This window comes from Sorex araneus, chromosome 2 (genome assembly GCF_027595985.1).
Source record: "Sorex araneus isolate mSorAra2 chromosome 2, mSorAra2.pri, whole genome shotgun sequence".
NCBI classification, from domain to species: domain Eukaryota; kingdom Metazoa; phylum Chordata; class Mammalia; order Eulipotyphla; family Soricidae; genus Sorex; species Sorex araneus.
Window position 1 is genome coordinate 43,435,732 of NC_073303.1, and position 23,192 is coordinate 43,458,923.

Consider the following 23,192-nt stretch of genomic DNA (forward strand, 5'->3'; position numbering starts at 1 on the left):
AAGTGATAATTATAGGTCAAAATTATATTGACATTGGGGTAAATAAAATAATATTAAAATTAAGTTCATTATTAGTTCCATAGTATGGTGACATAATGAAAGAAAATGTTACACTACACATAAAGTTTGTATTGGTCTGCTTTGTGTATGTGTGTGCGTGTGTGGGCGTAGTGGTGGGATTGCATTTAGGCCATATCTGGCAGTGCTCAGGTCTTAATCCTGTCTCTGTGCTCAAGGGTCACTTCTGATAGTGCTTAGGGAACCATCTACGATGTCGGAGATTGAACCAGGATCAGCGACATGCAAGGCAAATGCCTTTACCTCAGTACTGTCACTCTGGCTCTGAGTTTTAATTGGTTCCTATGCAATTGAACTAAGATGGTAATAACATTCTCTTTCTCACTTAATTCTTCATCACTGACCACTCTTCTAAGGCATGTGGGAATGGTTACTATCAGTCAGTGGGAAGACCAAGGAACCATAAGTTACTTTGGCTTCCCCCTGTCAGAACCAGGACAGGAAACATCATCTGGGTTTCAAAGCTCATTGCAAGAATCTACCAAGTTCATGATGCCCTCCTTTGTCGACAATTTATGCCCACCTGTCCACCAAACTAGTGTTCTGGCATCCTGTGTGCCAACCAGACTCAGCGAATGCCAACTTTCTCCAAAGGCCTATGTATTTTAACTTTTGCTATTTCTTATTGATTCCTCTGGCTTTTAATGTTATCAAATATCTTTAAAAGACAAAACTTTTAAAATACAATAAATTAATGGGCATCACAATGCAAAGTCACTAACTCAAAATTCAGTCAATACTACTGGAACAGGCTCAGTGTTTGGAAGGACCCCAGCTGTACCAGGATGGTACATCTGCTATGATCCTGTTAGCTGCCCATGTCACGAGGCTCCTTCTGATGTCAGCATTTGTCACTAGATGTTGTTACCTGAACTCACCCAAACTTAACTGATATGAATGGAAACTGCTTTATTTTCATTGCCATTTTAAGTCAGTCCCCTTTTTCCTTTTTTTTAAAAAAAATCCTTTTCTGGTTGCCTTGTATTCTCTCCCCAGCTTTTTTTTTTTTTATTGAATCACCCCAAGACACACAGTTACACTGTTCAATTTCTCTATCCTAAGCGTATATGGATATGAGTCTGTTCTCTGAATCTCAGAGCATATTGAAAACTCTCATATCTAAAGGGTGTGAAGTTCTAATTAGACTCGGGAAATGCTCGTGTTGTCATTTATTTGACAAGTACCCACTACACATGGTTCTGATTTCTTTTCCCTCCAATATTTTTGATAAACCTGAGCAAGATATTTTAATAGTCAACATATCAAATACCACAATAGGCAAGGGATGACTTTAAAAAGAAACATACATTATTTCCTCATTCATAGGTCAGCAAGCTTCTCTGTGACGAACCAGATGGTAAAGGTTTCAAGCAAGGTTTCTTTGCAAGCCTATTATAGCTATTCAGTTCTGTAATTGGATCAGGAACACAGCCAAGAACCATGTATGAGTGTATGAACATGGCTGTGTTCCAATAAAACTTTATTTTGAGCATTTATTATGAACACGAAAATCTGAATTTCATATAATTTTCTGTGTCACTAAATATTGTTCTTCTTTTCTACCCTCAGCAATTTAAAGATGTAAAAATTATTCTCTGCTTCCAGGCTGTGCACCATATGAAATGGTAGATTCTAATTTGTTGCTTCCTGCTCTAAGTTGTAAATAATTATGACATATTTATTAGGAATACTTTCAGTAATGCTCTAACTGTTACCAAACATTCCTCGATGATAAATCAAGGGCCTCACCCTCAGAAAAATTTCCCTCAATACAATCAGGCAAATAGAAAATATAGAAATTTTGTTTAAAAATATATTTCCAAACCTAATCTCCCATTGACAGATGAGTGATAAGGAAGACAAAGCATGTACACAATGTAATACTTTTTCATGATAAAAGGGTAAAAACCTCCCACATGCAATAGCATGGATGAACCTAGAAAGTAATAGGCTTAGTGAAGTAAGCCAGAGAGAGACAAATAATTTATGACTTCCCTCGTAAGCTGTACATGAACAAATGAACTAAATAAAACAAACTTTTAGATTATCAAATCAAATTAGTGGTTAGCAGAAAACAAGGAGGAAATGAGGTGAGTAAATCAAGTTAGAGGGGTCAATTTTATGGTGGAGGATGAAATTACCCTCAATGTAAACTCAATGTAATATATACAGATATTGATTTATAATGAGCATCCGAAACATATAATATTACTTTAATTAAAAGTAACAAAAGAATCTCAACACACTTTTTAAAAAAAAAATTCTCTCCTGATATCCTTATATCTTCTTGCCACCTGCTTTCTGCTCTGCTTCCACCTAACAGCCCCCATTAGGCATCTCATGGTGAATGTCCGGCAATAATCTAATACCCTCCTCTTTCATCTTCCTTCTGCTGGTGTATTCATTCTCATTCTCTAATCGATACTTGGCACCAAACTTGCCTCTAGACCAGCTTTCTTCAGCCACCTGTTCATGGACCAATACCTGGCCATGATGTGAAACGGTTGAGAACCACTGTCTGCCACCTTAGTTATAACTGCTGGTCGTGGGTATGCATGCAGAGTAAGTGCCAATTCACAGGTATACAAAGGTCGAAGAACACTGGCTTAGATCATCTCAATCTACCTCTTCAGGCATGGCTGCCTGCTTCTGACCAGGCTCCAGCCCCAGAGGATCCACCAGACTTTTACTGTCTTCTCCACTCTCTGCCTGATCAGTATCATACCGCCAAATAAGCTGTGGCCAGGACCCCATTGAACCCTGACTCCCCTGTGGATTAGTGCCCATGTCAGCTTATTCCAAGATAAACCTTTGCTGGCCAAGGTAACTATACTGCAGATCACTGAAGGTCAATTCTTAAATCTCAGGGGCCTCGATGCCTACGTCTATGAAAGGGAGGTTAGTTCTGGGCAACCAACTGAGTGACCTTTGCAGACATGCTAAGGCGTAAGAGAAGACGCTTCCTCTTTTGTCTCTGATTTTCGGTTTCCTCCTGAACCTGAGAGTCAGCGAGACCTTCAGTGGCTCATGACTCAGGCTCAAATGACTTAAAGCAAACATTGAGTACATTTATTCCATTTTGTTTGCATCTCAGCTGCCATTGTTCTGGGTTCCTGTACTGGGGCTTCACCCCTGCAATGACCGCCCCAGAGGGGCTTGGTCAGAGTCTTACCTGGTAGAATAATTTTCTCTCTTAAAGAAAATACTTTCTTTTTCACATGTCTTTCATTTTATTGCAAGTATAGAATTATCATTCAGACTATAACAAAATTTAAAGAAGTTAATGTGATAGCTTTGCCTGTAACTTCTTAAAATTTTATTTATTTTATTGTAGACTAAAGCCTCAAGTGTTGAGACATTCTAGAATTGAAATTGATTAGATAGCAAAGCTCCAATATTAAAATCAATAAACATAAAACATCAATTTTTATGTGAAAATTATTATATCTGATCATAAGGTTATTAAGTCCTTGTCTAAGAATTCATTCAGCTGTTTGTTGCTAAAGAAGCCAGATGTGAGATTTTTTCTGGTTGTTGAGTTTAGTTGGCTTCTATGTCACTTTCCCACCTAATTTGGTGTGTTCTGTCTGGGATGTCAGTAGTATGAGAAATTAGGAGGGGTCACAGAGTCACATACGCAGCCTCGTGGTCCAGAGACTTCAGGATCTGTGGCCTGGGCCAACGGGTTGACATGGCTGTGGGAGTTGGGTGACTGCGGGACATCTGGAAGTATAAGGGTGAGGGAGGCTGTGCCACCCTGACCCCGAGAAATACCAGAGTTCTAGCCTGGGCACCAGAGTGCACAGGGTACCTGAAGTTATTCACAGTCATTCTCTGCAGAGGGAGAGAATAGCTGTGAAGTGGTGGGGCTGAGCCCTGGCGTGGGTGCAGGGGTGGAGCGTGGGTGTGACTGCCGTGGCTTCAGTGGGCCTGCCAGCCTGCGGAGGGCACCCAGAGTTAAGAAGTGTTTCCCTAATGAAGCATTGCGTATTACATATTTAGAATGATAGATCTCTAGTTTATTAATTTGGCGTATTTTCTAATATTAATTTTTAGTCTTATTGAATGACCATGAGATAGAGCATTACAAAGCTGTGTATGATTGGATTTCAGTCATACAATGTTCCAACACCCATCCCTCCACGAGTGTTCAATTTGGCATGTTTTAAGAGAACTACATGTGAAGTAAAATCACCAAAATTTTGGTTTTGTTTTTGGACAATACCTAGCGGTACTCAGGACTTACTCCTGCCTCTGCACTCAGGGATCATTCCTGGCAGGACTTGGGAGCTATATGGGATGCTGGGGGTTAAACCTGGGTCAGTTGTGGGCCATTTAAGCATCCTACCCATGGTACTATCTCTTTGGCCTCTGAAATAAAGTCACTTTGAAAGAAATATGTGGAAGAATTGTTTTGTACCAATTGTTAAACATTCAATAAAAAAAAACTCAAAAAGCTTTTAAGATAAATAAAAGGAAGAAACAGGTCCAGCAAATGATGATTATTATTTAAAATAAGGTCTTCGTTTTTTTTTCTTTTTGGGTCACACTCGGTGATGCACAGGGGTCACTCCTGGCTCTGCACTCTGCTCAGGGGACCATATGGGATGCTGGGAATCAAACCCGGGTCGGCTGTGTGTAAGGCAAACACCCTACTCGCTGTGCTATCATTCCAGTCCCTCATTTTTTTTTTTTACTATACTGCAACTTACCTTAAGATTTATGAGATGATGAATCTATACTTGTGAATGTTCGTTCATGCATAATTTTTTCTATATTGTTACCAATGACCTGGAATAAATTATGGTTTTGATAGTTTTCAAAAACTATGTGGTGACTAGGGAAGTAGCTCAAAGGGCTCCAGTGAAGGGATGTGGGTTTGATCTCTGGTAGCACTTGGTCCCCAAACTCTTCTAGGAGTGACCCTGGCACTAAGCTAGAACAACCCCTGCACACGTTGGTCAGAATCCCAGAACAAAAACAAAAAGATGGGCTTAGTCTTGTTTTCCCAAAGAAATGAGATTTGTAGTCATATTAACTTGGGTCAAAAATGATATTTGGAGGTCTGGAGAGATAGTATAGTTACTTGCACATGACCAATCTGCTTTCGATCCTCAGCAACCCAGATGAGTTCCTGAGTTTGTGAGGATGATCCCTCGGCTCAGAGCCAGGAACAAGCCCTGAGCTCCACTGGATGTGTCTTCAACACACACACACCCCCTCCCCAGTAAAAGAAAAGGAGAAAAATGAAATTTTATGGCTTAACTCAAATCACATGCTTTATACACCTTTTTGTAGAAAACATTGAGACACTCATGACATGTGTGATGTTTAAGGAAAGGTTGTTTTGTCTTACTTTGTTTTGCTTTGCTTTGCTTTGGTGCCACCCTGGGCAATGCTCAGGGGTTGCTCATGGATGTGAGATCAGGAATTACTCCTGGCCGTGGTTGGGATGCCAGGGATCAAACCTGGGTCAGCTGCATGCAAGGCAAGTGCCTTACCCAGTGTGATATCTCCCCAGTTTCTGTTTAAGAAAAGTTTTATGGAAAATTAAGACAAAATTCTTCAGAAAATTTCCTTCTTAGAGAAAATGTTTTTCAGTAGGTCTTTGGTAAATGGCTGCTTGATGCCAACTTTTCTGACATTTTGAGCAAATATCAGTGTTGGAGCCTTGATCTCCCTCTAATACCAAAAAGAATCACACACTGGGATAGACACCCCCTGAGCAGTTGGCTTGTAGAAGTTCATGCCAGCTGAGTCTCCACTCAAGGGGGAGGGGGGACAACAGTTACAATTTTGAACTTATATCTCTAAATCTAGTAAATAAAACTTTTGGAAGACCAATGAATAAAGCCAAATGCCCATTTATTAATTTCCAGTGAGTAAAGACAATCTCATTATGATTTTCAACACATTTATCTTTTTAAAAAATGATTTATGCATTTATTTGTTTTGCTTTTTGGATCACACCTGGTGATGCTCAGGGGTGACTCCTGGCTCTGCACTCAGGAATTACTCCCAGCAGTGCTCTGGGGACCATATGGGATGCCAAGGATTGATCCCGGGTCAGCCGCTTATAAGGCAAATGCCCTCCCCATTGGACTTGTCACTCTGGTTCCCCCTTCAATACATTTTTCTCATTATGGGAAGCTAATTGTCCTTAGATGGTTACTTCCATGAAGACTGGGATGAGTTCTTAAATGGCATTTTAGTCAGGTGGAGGAGGCCTTTAGGTATCAGCTATGAACTGATGGGTGGTAATGACTTACAGTGACTATGGCAGTCACCAATCCTACACCAGGTAAGAAAGTTTGGAAGCAACAGGTCCATGTGGACCCTCATTCAGGATCCGAGAAGCCCATAAAACCACTAGACATCTGTGGCTACCTCATTCTACAGAGAACTCAAATATCTATCATCTCAATTTGTCTTACCAGACAGAAGATTCCCCACATAGTGTTTTAAAAGGCAAAAACATTTAGTTATTACTTATCCATCCTCTCCTTTTGTTACTATTTCTGCAATGTCAGGAGGTCACACACTTTGTTGTGGTGCAAAGGTGCTGTCACTCCAGGATCCCAATCTCTACTCTGGGAATTGAACTTGTGACCTCATGGCTACTCCAGTCAAGCTGTTGAGTCACATCCTCAGGCTTCTTTTCCACATTTTAAAATGAGTTGTATTCATGGTATCACTGAGCCTGGAGTAAGTGTGATTTTGAGCAGTTTATTGCAATCTTGTTCTGATGCGTTCTGGGAGACTTCAGTAGTTTTTCTCTAGGCATAATACTATGGGGATTATTTTTAGAGGGAGTCACACCTAATGGTGCTCAGGGCCTACTCCTGGCACTGTGCTCAGGAATCACTTCTGGTGGGGACCTGGGGAACATATTTGGTGCCAGGAATCAAACCAGGGCCAGCCGCAGGCAAGGTAAAGGCCCTACCCACTGTACTATTTCTCTGGCCCTGTAAATCTGATACTTTTGCCAGACTTAATGAAAGTTCCTCAAAATTGTTCTGAAGAGAAAAAATAAGTGAAAGGATTCAAGCAATCTGGAACTTTTATAGGTTATATTTCTACAATATTTTAAGAAGGTAGCAATTTTCAGGATCTTACTCTTTTTAATGTTTTGTAACGTATTTTTCTTTTGGTTCATGGGGTTATTTTAACTCACATCCTTCGGACCAACTCATGGGGTTATTTTAAAGAATTTTTTGTATCAGTTTTTTCAGGTGAAGTTGGAATAAAACTTTAAAGTATTTAAAGTGTATTCATCATGATTTGATCTGCATATCATTACAAAGGAAACCCCACCATCTAAATCACTGTCACATCTATTACCTTTGATCCCTGGTACCCTGTATGGTCCCCTGCGCCCATCAGGAGTGATTCCTGAATGCAGAGCCAGGAGTAGCTCCTGACCACTACCAGGTATGACCAAAAAAAAAAAAACCCTCAAAAATTTGATGTTTAAATGGTCACCTAAATTATTTGTTTTCTTTAACAATTTACTTACATAATGCCCTCATAGAGCATCTATGTTGTCACAAATGGCAGAATTTTATTCTTTGTTATGGCTGAATAATGCTTCACTGTTTATAGAAACCTCCATACTATTTTCCATAGTGACTGTACTAATTTACATTCCTACCAACAGCATGCTCCAGGCTGACGTGATTTACCCTGGTCTATTCAGCCATGAACAGATTAATTGCGACTTTTGATCTCTTTGAAATTTATTTTTGGGTCTCTCAAATAAGGCCAATAAATGAGCTTATATAGCTGAATCAGAGGTGGTTTGTGGGTGTGGCTCCCACATAGCTAAATTTGGCTATTTAATTTCTTGGTAAACTTGGCTCCAAGTTGTTGGGATCCAGCCAAAGGCACAGCGGCAATTTTGGGGTATCAGGAAGCCTAAAGTCACCATCAGGCTGTTGATGCACTCACCCTGCAGGTACAGGGCTTTGTACTCTTTTGTATGTTAACCTCTATTCAGATATATCAGAGAAGTTGCTTTTTAATTTTGTTGATGGTTTCCTTTGCTGTCTACAACCTTTTTAGTTTAATGAAACTTTGTTTTTATTTTCATTAACTTTTGTTTTTGCTTTTTTATTTGTAGCCTTTGTTTTGTTATTATGAAAATTCTTTGCATCAACAGTAAGAATTGATTTTTGAAAACTTTAGTATGGTAAACACATCCTATAAAATAATTCAATTGTTGTTTAATACCACTTACAATTACTGTCTATGTTTCTTTCTACATACCTTTAACCAAAATACCTTTATTCAAAAACTTTCAACATTTTCAAGTCATTTGGTCAATAAAAGAAAATTTTCTAAGGTGCTATGTATTTGCTTTCTCTTAATGTAGCTGACGTATAGCCAGTAATTAATTTTCGTGCTCTGGATCAGCATTCTTTAGCCATCTTATACCTGTAGACTGGCATTGGTGACTGAACTGTCTGTTGAAACTTCTGCTCTAGATTTGACCCTCTGACTTATCAGAGAGCTTCCTAGATGCTGATATTACCAGACAGTGTGAAACTTTACTGGGTTGTGTGCTGTTTCCCAGAGTTCCTTTCACCAAACTTGTGGTCCTGCACCTGTGCAGTCGAATGTCGGCACTTGGACTGGATTTGTTTCTGAGTCATTTTATAATGTTGAATGTGTAAATTAAGACAATAATAATGTGGCAAAGGCTCCTACCACATTTTCTGCACTTCCCTGAGACCACAAGCTCTGGGGGGTGGGAGGAGGAAAGAGGGGTACTTACACTAAGTCCCAAGAGATCAGAAAAAAACAGAAGCATGTGGAAGAATTTGTTTCTACATGCAATTGCAGGAAAAAGTTCTTATCATCTCCTACTCTTACTCTACTGATGAGGACCTCAAAGAGGGAAACCGAGGAAACTAAAGTAAAGTATATTGGTCCTCTCCCCTCCTTAGCATCTTGGGTAGGAAACCAAGGCTATCCTGCAACATATCTGGCCCACCTGCCCTTCCTCAAGTCCGCATTGCACATGCCTGTTGTGTTTGACCTGCCTTGCATACATCCTACTGTCTATGATCCATCCCATACATTTCTCTCTTACAATGACAATACAAGATTTTCTCCACAAGCTGCCTCTGTAAGTTGTCAATAAACTCATGACCCTCTGAAGTGCTTCTTTTGGGGTCAGCTGTTCTTATGAATAAAGCTTCAGTTATCTGGGCCTGTCCCATCACGGAGACCCTCACACAGGAGATGCATCCCTGTAGTCCTCCCCTGCTGCTGTTTTGTTGGCAAAGTTAGTATCTCCAGATCGCAGGATAGTCCCTGATCCGGACTCACACAGCACCTGCTATCCACTTCTCCCTTCAGTAGAGCCCTTGAAGCCGCCAGCTTCCCCTTTGATGCCCGCTCTCTCCCACATGTGGAAATAAAACCAGGAGAAAAGTGCAGCTAATTCAGGAGGTTCATTCTCATCTCCCTGCTCGTGGGAAAATCTACATGCTGTTAGATCTTCTCAGCAGTTCTTTGAACCAGAAAACTAATAAGCTTAAGTTTGGTAGTAACAGGCACTGAAGCAGGGCAGGGTTTCTTACATCCTTGCTCTAGGAGAGAAACTTGCCTTTTTTGTCAGGATAGATGATGTGGATTTCTCTGTCCTTGGTTTGTATCTCGGAGAGACACCACACATTATACCACAGGGCTCTGCCTGCATCATCTTTCAATGGCGAATTGGTAGATGTCCCTGGGTAAGAATCACAGAATTAGCCTGTCAGGAAATGAACACATTCATATTTAATTGCCACATAAGTGCTTTTAGCTCTTTGCTATGGGTATAAATTACCAAAGAATCACAGGACAAAATTCTTTCCACAAGACTAACCCTTTTCATGCCATGTTGTTATAAATACTGATGTGTGAGTGCTGGAGAAATAGTACCAGGGAAATTATCCCTGGCATTGCATGTGGTCCCCTGAGCACCATCACTGATGAGCACAAAGTCCAGGATTAGATCCAAAGAGCTACAGGATGTGGCCCCAAAACAAAACCAAGATAAATCGAGGTGTGAGGGGCTGTCTATCCTCAGGGAGATATGCTTTATGATTTGGCCCTGACCTCTAAAGGTAAGATTGAGCCAGGCTCTGGGTATGAACTCGCTGGAAGAACCAGAAAAGACCTAAAATGTTCCCTTCACACCACCAAGCAAATTAGGAGCACATAGTCCTTGAGCCTATTCGAGAAATATCCTATCTCGTTACTTTTTAAAATTTCCCTTCCTTTTCCCTTTGACCATTGTAATGACCAGGAGCAAACAGACTTGGCTGTGGTGTTTGCACGTGTTGGCTCTGGTCCATGGGACACACACTTTCCTTTCAACGGGGGAAGGAGTCCTCTCAGGTGGGCTACTCTGGGCAATTCTCTATGCAAGGGGCTCAATGAGAAGCCTGAGGCTGTAGGACTGGCTGGGCCCCGAGGTGCTGGGAAATCCCCAGGCACCCAGCAGTACTTGGGGTGCTGCCGAGCCATAATCAGTGGTGCTGGAGGCCTCAGGATTGTGCCTGGAAGGGGCCAGGGAACTCTGATGCAGGAGAATGAACATGTGTTGCTCACATGGAGACATGCGCCTTAATCTCTGTATGATCTCTTGAGCCCCTACACACATTTTGTGTTGATACTGAGGGTCCCGGGCTGGAGTGATAGCACAGTGGGAGGGCATTTGCTTTGTATGTGGCCCACCCGGGTCCGATTCCTCTGCCCCTCTCAGAGAGCCTGGCAAGCTACCGAGAGTATCCCGCCCGCATAGCACAGCCTGGCAAGCTCCCCGTGGTGTATTCAATATACCAAAAACAGTAGCAACAAGTCTCACCATGGAGACATTACTAGTGCCCGCTCGAGAAAATCGATGAGCAACGGGATGACAGTGACAGTGACTGAGGGACCCAAACAGTAGAGCTGCCAGGACATAGCATGGTGTGTGTCGGTGGCAGCAGAGATTGAACTCACAGCCTCAGGCTTGCACAACAGCAGCTTTTGCCACTGAGTCATCCCTGGACCCTGGAAACACCTTATTTATTTGAAAAGCATCATTCGAGTCTGTTGGTGGGTGTGACTTTGAATTAATATGAGAGTAAATCATATTTCAATAAAGATAAATCAAAAATAAGGAGTCTTGTGCATTCATACAGCTAAGGTAATTAATACCTTGGCTGTGAATTCACAGATTAAAAATTAAATAAATTCTTATTTTCTTCATCTCTTTATACTCTTTCAAGGCACTACTAATGAATTTCTACTAAAGCCTGTGATTACATTTCTGTGCATAATATGTTATAGCAAGGGCACTATTCAAAGGACATTTTTATTGCTAGGCCTGGGAGTTTCAAAAACCAAACATGTAGATTTTACTAAAGTGTTTTCATAAATACTTTTAATGGGATTACAACAGAACAAAAGCTGCTTTTAAAGCTGAAAACAAATCTGTGTATAATATGATTCAGAGAGTTCTTTTTATGTGTGTGAAGCAAAATCCTTTTACTTAAAGAAATTTACTTAGAGAAATGTATGTGAGGGGGAAGGGAGAGAGAGAGAGAGGGAGAGAAAGAGAGAGAAAGAGAGACAGAGACAGCCAGAGACACAGAGGACACAGGTTCTCCAGAGCAGTAAAGCAGAGAATGGCTTTTGTGAAGGTCACACAGTTTCTGTTGGGTCTTGGTCTGGCGTTCTGTGCATGCTTCACAGTTAATCTGGGTGTTGTGGTGAATCCTGGAAGACAACAGCTCGCCAGAGATCTCTCTGGACCCTGTACCGAGTAAAAATCCCACCGGGCACCCACTTCAGATGAACTCCCGGTGGCCACAAGCTTCCAGAAGGAAAAAAAGGTACGAGGATTTCAGGTACTAAGACTCCAGGCCATCATGTTCGATCTATAGTCTACTTTTAGCTCGCATCTTCCAAGACCCAAAAGGAGAGAGAACAAAGGGGAATGCCCTGCCGCAGAGGCAGGGTGGAGTGGTGGGGGATGGGGTGGGGGTGGTGAGAGGGATACTGGGATCATTGGTGGAGGTGAATGGGCACTGGTGGAGGGATGAGTAAACGATCACTGTATGAGTAAAATACAAACACAAAAGTTTATAAGTTTGTAACTGTACATCACAGTGATTCTCTAATAAAAAATTAAAAAAAAAAAGACTCCAGGCCACGCGGTATCACCGGAGATGGGCTATCCCTTCCCATCTCCCTGCCCACTTGGGGTCCTGGTTGTCACGCCACCAGCTGCCTCTGGGTGCCATCTCAGTGTATCAACAGCCTTGACCCAGAGACTCCCACATGAATCTCAAAAAGGGTTAGCTCCCTACAGAGATGTCTCTGGACCCCAACCATTTACAATTTTAGAATTCCAGAAGCGCACGACTGCTTTTGCAACTGCGTGACTTCTTATGATACTCATAATAAGCAATAGAAAATAAATTATCTAGCACCTGCCCCTGATACGCAGGTTTGAATGGTGGTGAGAAAGTTCGAAATAATGGTGGTGGGGAGGTGTAATGGTGGTGGAATTGGTCTTGAAATGTTGAATGTAATCAATTAATGTGAACAACCTTATGGAAATGAAAACAGTAACAACAAGTCTCACAATGGAGACGTTACTGGTGCCTGCTTGAGCAAATCGAGGAACAACGGGAGGACAGTGCAGTGCTACAGTGCTGCTCTCAGTGTTTAGGCAGGTGTGTGCAGGCAAACCACCATTCCTCCCTTGGATCCTTGCTGCCGGGCAGGTGCTGCCGGGAGGGAAGGCCTGGGGCTTCCTCTGGGCCCACAGCACAGCACAGCTCTAGTTACTTCTCCTGTTCCCACGGAAAAGAGTTCTTACTAACGTTGCTAAAGCATCTCTTCCTAAGCGAAAGCCCCATAATACCATCTTACTATTTTCCACCACATTGGACCAAGAATCTGTAGTTTCCCTTGACAATAATCCATCCCTTTGTGTGAGTTCAAAATGTGGGTGCTTGAATGTTTGGTGACCAACTTACTACCTGCACTGCAAACCACAACACCCAAAAGGAGAGAGAGAGTAAAAGGGAATGTGCCTGCCACAGAGGCATGTGTGTGTGTGGGGGGGGGGGGCTGGATGGGGGTGTCGAGAAGGATACTGGAAACATTGGTGATGGAAAATGAGCACTGGTGGAGGGATGGGTACGTGATCTTTTTTTTTTTTTTTGCTTTTCTTTTTGGGTCACACCTGACGATGCACAGGGGTCACTCCTGGCTCTGCACTCAGAATTACCCCTGGTGGTGCTCAGGGGACCATATGGGATGCTGGGATTAGAACCCGGGTCGGCCGCGTGCAAGGCAAGCGCCCTACCCACTGTGCTATCACTCCAGCTCCATGGGTACGTGATCATTTTATGACTGAAACATAATCACGAAAGTTTATAAGTCTGTAACTGCACAACATGGTGATTCATTAAAAAATAAAACAATTGAAAAAACAAAATAAACAAATAAAATAGATTTTCTCAGTCTACTGGCCATGTCTCAATAAAAAAAAAAAAAAAGAAAAAGAAAAAGAAATGTTCTGTGGCCGAGAACCGCCTCCCCAAGTCTCCCATGCAGAGGATATTGGCCCTAAGTGGTGGCCTTAGGGGGTCTACAGACTGATGGTGAGAAGGGCCCGTTTCACAAAGAGCTGTTAGCATACTTACAGAACAACTGAGGGGGCTCGAGGTATAGGACTGCATGTAGGTGTGATTGATCATTTTCAGAGGTCCAGCATATCGATGGAGTCCATTCTTTTAGGAGGATCAACTCACAGAGACACTCTATTTCCCAGGGGCTATATGAAGAGATTTGCCCAGAAGGGACTAGTTTTACATTGCTTTTCTCTTCCCCTGGCTACTAGTAATTATTAAACAATTAAGTTTACTTTCTTATTAATACTTGCAGTTATTTGGATAAACACAGTAAGAGATATAGATTTTTAAAACTTAATTTTCTTGGTCTGAGGGCAAGCAAGGCTTTTACCATAAATCCCAGACTAAGTCTCAGGCTGGTTTAGCGTTGCTGGTCCTTCCTCCTGGGGGTCTCGTCTCCTAAGTCATAACAGCTTGACCTCTAGACTGTCCCATTTTGATGCCGGGGTAGCTTTGCTGCTTTCCACCCAGGTCCACCAGGTCCCGCAGTGGCAACCCCCTTTTTGGGGTGTTAGGAATTATGGCCACCAAAGCCTGAGTCCAGTGATTATGACAGAGGCCCAGGAGTAGATATATTTGTGTCCATCAACTCCCAAACAGTAGGAGCATAGCATTAATGGTCTTTATGTGTTTAAGCAAAGAATATTGCTCTCTGGTAAAACATGAAAAGTTATAGGGGAATTAGAAAAGCAAGTAAATCACTTCAAATACAAAGTCCAGAGTCAGCTAAGTAACCAAGACTGACTTGGGGAATCGTAAAGCACAAAGGAAAGGCTAGAGATAAACTCGGGGGTTGCTCTAAAGAGTACTGTAAGGGTCTCTGGAGGGAGGAAAAGGGGCAATTCACTGATGAAGCCTAAAACACTCAGGGTCAATATCCAACACTTGTTTCCCTTTGGAAACCACATTGCAGTGCCTTTTGTTCCTCTCCTGCGGAATATTCTGGCTTCAATAAAATATTTCCTGGATGGGCATAGAAGTCCCGTATCTGAACAAAAATTAAAGGCAGTCTGCCTAGCTATGGCTAATTACCTCAGTTTCTCCTTTTTGATGGTCCCTGCATTGCATAATTGCTATTTTTGGGGGGCCTGCACTCCCTACAATAGCTTTAAATGTCTTTTAAATGGGGCCTCATAGAATACACCTGTTTAACTACCTCTGAAGAACTGGAATCTCCTTTCTTACAATAAGGCAAGTTACTGAAACAGTTTTTCTCCACATCCCCCTTCAGTTGGTCAAGTGGCTTGTTTTGATAAACTTGGCTATTTGCACAAACACAGCAAACCTGAATACTTTTCTACTTGGTGCACCGTCATTTGTTGAGAGATCCTGTGGATTGGCTAAGGACAGAGCAGGTAACTCATATAAATGATATTATTTTATTGGTTATTGTCAGGGTTACCCAGGCCTGGCCAATGTGATGCAAATATCAGGTCAGCGTGGTGAGCTGGAAGTTGGTTGTGAGCTCTCTCTTCTCCTAAGAGTGGCCTGACATGCAGGAGTCCGTCCGTCCCTCTCCAGAGGTGGGTTTCCAGGGCATATTCCTGATGCTGAGGCCAGAGCCAAGGAAGTAGTCCAGATTTGGACATCCCTTATTTTCCATAGCAGACGTGCCCCAGACATAGAGCCATGGTGGCAGTGCATGCCATGGCTCATCCACTGCGGGGTGCTGTCAGCCAACCACCGGGTGACCTGGGACTCGGCGCAGGTGTTTGACCTGGCACAGACCCTCCTCAATAGGGTCTTGCTCTACCAGCTGCTCAACAAACTCTGGGCACACTCCATCAACTTCAAGGAGTTCAACCTGAAGCCGTAGATATCCCAGGTGCTGACCAGAGATGCAGGCAGGTGTGTGTTTGTCAGTGTGGAGATTGTTACATGCCAGTCGACCAAAAGCTTACATTCGGTACACTGGGAACACCTGTCAATGTGGTTAGAGGCCGCTCCAAAAGCTTCCGTCCCTCTTGGAGAGCCCAGCAAGCTACCAAGAGTATCCCGCCCACACGGCAGAGCCTGGCAAGCTACCCATGGCATACTCAATATGCCAAAAACATATCAAGACAGTTCTCATTCCCCTGATCCTGAAAGAGCCTCCAATATGCAATCAGGCTACACTAGTACATGACAGGGACAAATGGAGACATTACTGATGCTCAAGCAAATCGATGAACAACGGGATGACAGTGATGCAGTGAAAGTGATACAGTGATTTATATAGGGGCAGACTCTACTACAGAGAGGAGAGACTTCCTTTCTGGATTCATGCAAGCAAGCACTGCCTCAAGCATTTAAAACTTCCTAGCAGTGTCAAGAAGAGAGAAAACACAGGTATGGAAAAATAGGAGAGCAGGCAGGGTACTTGCCTTGTATGTAGCTAACTCAGGTTCCATGATCCCCAGTCTTCTCTATGGTCGCCCAAGGCTTCCAGAAGCATCCCTGAGTGCAGAGCCAGGAATAAGTCCCGAGCACAGCCAGGTGTGGCCCCCCAAACAAAAACAAACCTGGGGGGAAAAGGGAGAGGAAAAGCAAATTTTCAATTAACTCAAAATAACATGCCATCTACCCATTTGCTGGAGGGCCAAAGGTCAAATCAGAATTGTGAAAGTCTTCAGAGGCAGAACATAAGTTTCAACTCCAGAACTGCCTAGTTCATGTATGCACTTGCTGAAAACTTTGATGTCCTGTAACATTTCATCTACCACCACAAGCCAACTAACAACAGATCATCACTTTACATGAATCCCATGTTTGTCTTTAAGGGCACCTTGCAGAGCATTTTGATGCACTTCACCTCGCAGTGGGAAAGGACTATCTTCGAGAGCAAGAGCACTGTCGTTGCCACAACCTTCTCCTGGCCCTGAAGTCCATCTGCATCTATACGCTCTGCTCATGGACTTCCCCTCTGACCTTCATGATGGCGTAATCCTTCCCCTGTCCTAGAAGCAGGAGGCTATGCACATGCAGAGAGTCTAGATAGATTACGGGGAGTTGGCTTCTGTGATCCTGGGGCCTGGCCTGACAAGTCTGCAGTGGGGTTGGAGACCTGGAGAGCCAACGGTGCAGACAGAATCTGACCCTCTTCTGGAGGATTCTCTCTTCCTTGGGGGAAGTTTGATCTTTTTGTTCTAGTCAGACTTCAACTGATTAATAAAAGGCCCACACACATTAGAGAGGGCAGTGGGCTTTTCTTTTCCTAGTTATTCATAAATAGAAATTTATGGGAGACCTAGACAAATGTTTGGCAAAACATCTGGGCGCCCCATAACTCTGGCCAGTAAACACATAACAGTATCACAGACCCTTAGGAGCACCTGCCAGTCACAGAGACTCTCTTATTAGATGCTGCTAAGAGTTTGTCTCAAAAATGTGAATATGCAGGTCAGAGAGATAGTATGGTGGGTAGGGCACTTGCCTTACATGCGGTCAACCCAGGTTGGATCCCTAGCACCCCATACAGCACCCTGCCCCCAGACAGGAGTAAGTCCTGAGCTCAGAGCCAGGAGTAATCCCTGAGAATTGCCAGGTATGACACAAAAACAAAACCCCAAATGTGAGCCTGTAAAATGGAAAACAGAAACATCCAGAGTTAAGGAACAAGGAATCAGAAAAGCCGAAATCTCATTTCATTAGTAAGATATTGTAAAAGATTATCTGGGTAGGGGAAACAAAACCCAAAGTAACCAAATAGTAGTAGGACATTTAGCAACATGGTCATAAAACCAAAGCAATGAGCTCAGAGAGCTAAAATGAATCACTGCTGCCAGGGTGACCTATGGTACAGATTTTCTCAGAACTGTCCCAATTTTAGAATCCATTAAAGCCCTAAGATTGGGAAAATAAGTTAAAAGCATTTAAAATGCCAAGTGACAATTAGGAGAGGAAGAAGAAGGAACTCTCATTTTGGAGTGGAGGAATATATTTGCACAACTACCCAGGAGCAGTTGGTCATTATCTAGAAGAGTTCGAAATAGAAATGTCCTTTCTTTTTAGCCAACGACACAAAACGGCCTTTGCACATATGAAACAAAGTATCAAGTGTGTTAGAAGTAGCCACACTACTCATAAGAGGGGAAAAAAAAATCTAGGTCCAAAATACCTACCCTAAAGACCAGGTGAATAAAATATTAAGTTACATTTATGAAATAAAATATTAGTACTGCCTAAGATAAATGATTGAGAACCAGTTGTGTCAATGTGTGCAAATCTTAAAAAGATGAAATTGATGAATAAACCACACTCTCAAAATTAAATATTTGTACTTGTATATCATTTATTTAAACACTTATATCATTTATTTAAACATTTATTTAAACAGTTATTTGTACTTGTATATCATTTATTCAACTTTTAATTGAAGCAATCTATGTAAATATCAGACCACACAAAATATTGGTTTGCAAGCAAAGACTAGAAGAAAATGTGTCAAATGTAGGGTAGAATTTTGAAGCCAACGGTGATGGTATTGGGCTCCGAAAACAGAAAAGCAGTATTTCTACTTTCTCATCAATGGCCCTGGGTTCTTTATGCATATATTTGATATAAAGTATCTAGATTCATTTTTCTATGTAATAGGTTCAAGTGTTGGGATCATGGAACTGAGAGAGACAGAGTACCTCACGCAAAGAGCATTTTCATTCTTCAAGGTAATCAGCAACCTACATAAAATATTAAGAAGGATAGAAGTTCAACACTAGAAATGTTTCCAGGCTTAAAGAAGAGCTCCAGCAAGAATTAGTAATGAAGAGGGACTGGAGCGATAGCACAGCGGGGAGGGCATTTGCCTTGCATGCAGCTGACCTGGGTTCGATTCCCAGCATCCCATGTGATCCCCTGAGCACCTCCAGGAGTAATTCCTGAGTGCAGAGCCAGGAGTAACCCCTGTGCATTGCCGGGTGTGACCTGAAAAGCAAATAAATGAATAAATAAACAAATTTTTAAAAAAAGAATTAGTAATGAAGAAAGAATGGCTGAATTTCCTGATACTTTACTGGAAAGATCGTTTCACAATAATAGACCAGAATAAAGGACTATGTCAGATACTTTATTTTCTAGCACAGCCAACCCACTCGGAGAGATTGTGAGTTTGGTTCCAGACCTCTGCCATAAAGCAAATACCACAGTAAGGAAGTCACATATATTTACCTCTTGGTGCATTTAAAAGTTATAACATTGTGTCTTAAACAATAATACAGCAGACAGGGCACTTGCTTTGCACTCAGTCAACCTGGGTTTAACCCCCAGCAACATCAGGAGTGATCTCTGAGTTAGAATTAAGTCCTGAGCACCACTGGTTGTGGTCCAAAAACAAAGTAAAACAAAACAAAAGAGCAATTTAAATACTTAAATGTGACACAGAGACACGAAGACAACAAAATGAGGCTCTATTAAGCAAGGTGTGCCTATACCGTTCTGAGATTTAGCCTTGTCTAGTTATTCTTTCCTTCCCTCAATTTATTTCTCAATCCGTCTATTTTTGGTAGATTTTGGAACTTCTCATGAAAATGATCACACAGGAATTTTATTTATGATTATGAATATATTATGATTTATCTGAGTACTCAGGGCTGACTCATAATCACAAGTGTCATTGTGATCTAGAGGGATATGTGAGGGTATACAGATTGGGTATGCAAAAACATGTTGCAGGGCCAAAAAGGAGAAAAAACAGTACCACCCCCAAAGCGTGTCCCACCCCCCACCCCCCAACCCCGCCCCACTCCCGGCTAGCTTTCCTTCTCCAGAGCAGGGCACTCGTTCAAGACTTCCAGGCCGACAGTCCAACGAGATTTAGCATGATAGCAGAGAGAGAGTGAACACCGCATTCAAGGAACCTAACTAATTTGACCTTTTCCTCTTGCCTTTCAGCAGGAAGCTTCAGCAGGGACAAAATAGGGGCAGGAGACATGCATAAAACATAATGGAGTTTGGAGTCAAGTTGTGCATGGGAGAGAATTATACAAATGTCAAGGTTTTTAGAGACATCCTACTATTGCCCAAACCAAAAATTACTTTTTCTTGAAGAGGCTACTCACTGTCTCAGAAACTTCAGGTGATTCAGAGTCTATAATCAGAGGTGGCCGGTGAATGGAAATGTACTCACATGGATTTCACATGTAAGAGGTGAAGCTAGGGTTTGCCTTCCTTCTAATTATGTTCAGGAGCACTGGAGGGAAATGTACCTATCACTCCGTGTCTGTGGCTGTTTGCTCTGGTGGAAGGTCTGCATTGTCCCGTGTCCTGACTCACCCCTCCCGCCTTGGTACGCCTTCCACAGAGCAGAGCATGGTAGCAGGGAGAGCCTTTACACTGGCTTCCATTTGATTTATTTCCAGAAAGTTCCAGGCTTGATTTTATCTGCAAAACAAGGAGGGATGGGAAAAGCATCGTGTGTCTTACATTATTCACAGAAACTGGATGGGTGTTATTTCAGGACATAATTCATTTGAGAACAAAAGGAGAACTTTGACCTTAATCCATTTTGTCTGGTTTTAGAAGGAGGTACAGTCTTTTTCCAACTTTAAAAGTGTTTTTAACTTTAGGCTTGGTAAAATGTGACATTTTTTCCAGGGAACATTTTATTTTGGAAGGCAGTATGCAGAAGAGAATAAGAATTCCCTCAACTTGATGGTGGTGGAATATGGGCACTGTGAAGGGATGGTGTTTGAATACGGTATAACTAAGACATAAAACTGAGAACTCTATAACTTTCCACATGGTGATAAAATTTTTTTTAAAAATTAAAAAATAAAAAAAAAAAGAATTCCCTCAACTTGAATCTCAGTCCAGACATTTCTATCCGCATTACCTTGAGTAAATCACTTCTCACTAAACTTCAATTCCTTCATTTATAAAGCAGGTGTTTTAACAAACCCTTCCGTGTACTTAGCATTGTCCATAAGTATGCCTTTTCTCAGTGTATTCCTTCCCAACCTTTGCAGTTCCCTGGAGTTGCTTGGGAAGTCTGGCTCCACCTCCAGGCAAGGGAATTTGGAAGTTTTGAATAAGGTCATTTGATGTTTTAACCATTTTTAGCTGGGTTGTTTATCTCTCATTGTGGAGTTTTAAGTTTTTAACATAAATTTGGAAACAATTTAATTATATAAGTATTTTTCAAACATTTTTTCACATTTTTTTTTCTTTTTGGGTCACACCTGGCGGTGCACAGGGGTTACTCCTGGCTCTGCACTCAGGAATCACTCCCTGGCGGTGCTCAGGGGACCATATGGGATGCTGGGAATCGAACCCGGGTCGGCCGCGTGCAAGGCAAACGCCCTACCCGCTGTGCTATCGCTCCAGCCCATTTTTTCACATTTTTGTTACTTATTTGATCATTCTCTTAGTGGTATCACTCATAGATGAGAAGTTCTTTTTATATTAATGACATTCCACACCATCCTTTTTTAAATGCCTCATTCTTTTGATGTCATACATTAAAATGCATAGCCAAATCTAAGGTCATTTTGACTTCTTTCTATATTCTTTAAATTTTTATTGCAACGACAGTGCTAATGTTTATGGTTTTGAGACACAAAGTTACTGCACCTTCACCACCAAGTGCCCATGACTTCATCCATCACTGCTTTTACATCACCTCTATTCTGCCTCTTTCCCCTCTTCCCTTTGCCTGGTCATTTTGAGTTAAATCTATATTGTATTTTGCAGATTTTATAGTTTTCTGTTTTACCTTTAGGTCTCTGGTTCATTTTGAGTTAATTTTGTGAACTTCGTAACAGCCTTTTCCCCTCTGTAATTCCAGTTGTGCCGGTACCATTGTGTCTTTTCCTTTCTTTATTGAGTGGTTTTTGCTCCTTTGCCAAATCTCAGTTGACTCTATTTGTGTGGATCTATTTCTGGGCTCTCTGTTCTGCTGCATTGTCTAATCTTTCATTAATCCCATCCTATTTTGATCACTGTAGTTCTCTGCTTTCAATGCTTCAATCGAAGTAAAGTAAGATCCTTAATTAATTCTTTAGTACTGTTTTGGCTATACAGTATCTTTTTTTTGCTTTTTTGAACTTAGGTTCCATTTCTAGGCTACCACAAAAAATTTGCTTCAATTTTGATTGGGATTATGTTGACTGTTGACAATGTTAGGAAGAACTGACATTTTAACAATATAGAGTCTCCCTCATGAACATAAATAATTTCCACTCATGTAGTTATTTTTAGATTTATTTATCAGAGATTGTAGAGTTTTTTCCCCATGCAGATCTTTTTGTACACATTTTGTTAGATTTATATTAAAATATATATCTCTCTCACTCTCAGTTTTATTGTGGTAGGGTGGTTTTCTCCCCAGAATTATTTAACAATAAAAATAATAGCAAATAAAAATTGGGGGGAGTAGTCTAAAAACAAAACAAGATAATGATCAGTAGGTATGTAATGAACATGATAACTATAGCTAACATTGTTGTGTGGCACATAGAAAAATTTTAAAGAGAATATCACTCTTCAAGACACAAGAACATGTTTCCTTTTTGTATTTATTGAAGTTACATGAAATATGAATATTAAATCTATTTTCTATAGTAGTTATTTTACAACATATATATATTAAATCATATTCCTGCATTGCCTTAACCCTATATAGTGATGCATATCAATTTTATCTCAAAACTTGGAGAAAAGCTGGTAAAGATATGGATCAAAAGCAACTCATCCATTCATGATGGTTAAATATGGTTCAGCCACTTAGAAAACAGTTTGGCACTTCTTATAAAATTAAACATAGTTTTCTTATATGATCCAGTAACCACACTGGCGGTAGTTGCTCTTTAACTCAGGTGCACTGAAAACATTCATTCATGCAAAACTCTGCACATGGATCTCTATAGAAACATTATTTATAATTGCCAAAACTTAAAAAGAACCAAGACGTCCTTCAACAGGTGAGTGGATAACAGTGGATAACTGGGGTACATCCAGACATTTGAATCTTTCTGAATAATTGTTTAAATGAAGTATCAGCAGTATAAAATTATCACAATATAAAATATTATACATAGTTATGATGGGGATAAGTCAGTTAAAAAAACTACACACACTCAAAACAAACAAACAAAAACCTACAAATATCCAACCTTGAGCCTCAGCAGCCCATATGGTCCTCTGAACCTATCAGGAGGGGTCCCTGAGCACAGAGCCAGGAGTAAGCCCTCAACACTGTCAGATGTAGCCCCCAAACAAAGCAAAACTAAATTAAACTAAACAAACAGACAAACAAAACCCCTAAATACTAGAGATTGTAGAAATAATGCAGTGGTAAGGTACTTGGCTTGCTGACCCTGCTTTGATATCCAATGCTGCGTAGGATCCCTGAGTACTAGGAGTTATGTCTGAGCACAGAGCCAGGAATAATCCCTGAGTACCACCTGGTATAACCCCCAAAACCAAACTAAAATATTTAACCCAAATAATGTGTGGTATGTGATT